We start from the raw sequence: 2,325 nt of genomic DNA, 5'->3' as shown, positions 1-2,325 counted from the left end.
TATACTATGCTTATCAAGAATATTTTGAATTTCAAAATGGAAATTACCTTGATTCTTTGGAGAGCTTGTTGGATGGATTATGACTCATGTTTCCCATGCTACTAGTCCTCTTCAAAAAGTCCTCTCCATCCTCTTTGCAGAGACCGCCTTAGGTGCTCCATTCGATAAGCCTCTCAATAAGACTTCTTTCCCATTGAAATAAAATTTAAACTCCATAGTTTGATGGTTCATGTAATAGCCTCCAATAGAGTGCAACTATTGAACACCCAATACAAGATCTGTCTCCCCAATGCCAACAACATAGAAGTCATCACATAACTCATAATCTCCTAAGGTCATTTTGAGTTGTTTCACCACCCGTGTGCAAGGCATTGTGAATCCATCAGCTACAGTAACATTGAATCCCTCAAAATCTTCTGCTTTAAGCCCTCTTTTCATGAAAAATCCCTCATCAATAAAATTGTGAGTTGCCCCACTATCAAGAAGAACTGTCAACCTTTTCCCTACTAGTACCCCTCAAATTCGAAAGGCATGGTATCTTGGGATTCCTGATAATGCTGCTAAAGTGTCATCCTTGCTGATTTCTTTTTCTTTCTCTTCTTCTTCCTCCTCCTTACTCTCATGAAATTTCTCATGCTCATCTAAATTAGATTCTGAAGTAACTTCAATATAGTGCACTTGACCTTTCCCCAAACATCTGTGTCCTGGAACCCACGGTTCTCTACAAGTGAAACAAAGCTTTTTCCTTCGTAATTCACTCCTAGTCTCTTCATCTACCTTCTTTTTTGCCACATTTATCACATCTTTTGGTGGTAGTGTTGGAAAAGTCTTTTTCTAAAAATTCCCCTTATGTTGCCAAGGATTTGGGAGTTTTTGATTAGTGACTGGTCTCATAGGCACACAAGTTTCAAGTTGCAAGCTTCTTTTGATAGCTTCCTATAAGGTTGAGGGTGAGAAAGCCTTAACCAAACCCTTAACAAAATATTCCAAACCATCAAGAAAAAGATAAACAATCCTCTTTTCACTCATATCAGGTACCATAATAGCCACTTTTTGAAACTCTTCTATATACTCATTAACTGATTTGGTTTGCTTCATCTTTGACAATTCTTTAAAATACTCTTCATCATCCTTGAGGTCAAATCTATCTATCACTCTTTGACTGAAATCATCAAATGTAGTAACTTGATCATGACCTTGAGTAGTCATTCCATGATACCACCAATCATAGGCTATATCTTCCAAGTGTAGACTTGCAAATTGAACAGCATCACTCTCCTTCATGGGGTTAAGTGTGAAGAAGGTCTTTAATTTTTGTAGCCATGCTCTAGCTGAAATTTTATTTGTTCCATCAAAAGTATGTGCTGTAAACTTGCTTATTTTATTTTTGAGCTCTCTTCCACTTATGTCATGCTCCCTCCTATACTCTTTCTTGGGCATCAAAGTGTTCATCATATCCACATATTCTTTAAAAGGAACCGAACTGCGAAAGTCATCATCTAAGCCATTATAAGTAGCTCTTAATGACATCAAGTTACCTGTAACCTCTTCCATAGGATTAAGGGTTGGATTTGGCACTGGTGGCTCATCCGCTAGCAGAAAAATAGTTATTGTTGATTTAGAGGGTGTGAGTTTTAGATTTATTGGCTCCTCTGAAGTGCTCCCTTTCTCATTAATAGATGCAACTCCTTGCAATTTTTCTATCAATATTCGTAAAGCCTCTCTAGTTTCTGCCAAACTATCCACTATTTGCTTCTGAGTATTTTGGATGTCTTGGAAGAATTTCTTTGCCATCTCATATGGATCAGCCATACTTTTTCCTTCCTTGGATTTTGTACTTTTACTTTTAGCTGGAGGTTTGATCAAAATTTCTTTATTCTTTTCTCGCTGCAAATATCTCTTTTCTCTTTCACTTAGTTGCATGCAAACTTCTACAAACCCTTAGGCTAGCAATATCATAGCTCTGATACCACTGCAATGTCCCTTTTTTTGATTTTATATGATATTTCAAGCCTCTAATCATATTTTTAAAATCAAACAACCAATATTTCAAAGATCCACCAATTTCTCAATAAACCCCAAATCGGGTATGCCCGAAATAGTGCCAAAAACTTCACAGCTTCACATATTATTAATAAATCTGAAAGTAGAAATTTTTATAGAAATTTTAGCATCATAATAGCCTAAAAAATGACATTTCTAGATCTGTATAACATTTACACAATGGCTCCCAAACGGAGGACAAAAATAATGCTCATCGAGCTCTCAAAAATAACACAAAATAGCTCGAAAACACCACAAAAACACTAATAATCTATCACAAAA

Source organism: Cupressus sempervirens, chromosome 3 (assembly GCF_028749045.1).
Source record: "Cupressus sempervirens isolate cs-2001-9-10 chromosome 3, ASM2874904v1, whole genome shotgun sequence".
In the NCBI taxonomy this organism is placed as follows: domain Eukaryota; kingdom Viridiplantae; phylum Streptophyta; class Pinopsida; order Cupressales; family Cupressaceae; genus Cupressus; species Cupressus sempervirens.
Note: the sequence above shows the minus strand (reverse complement) of the source record.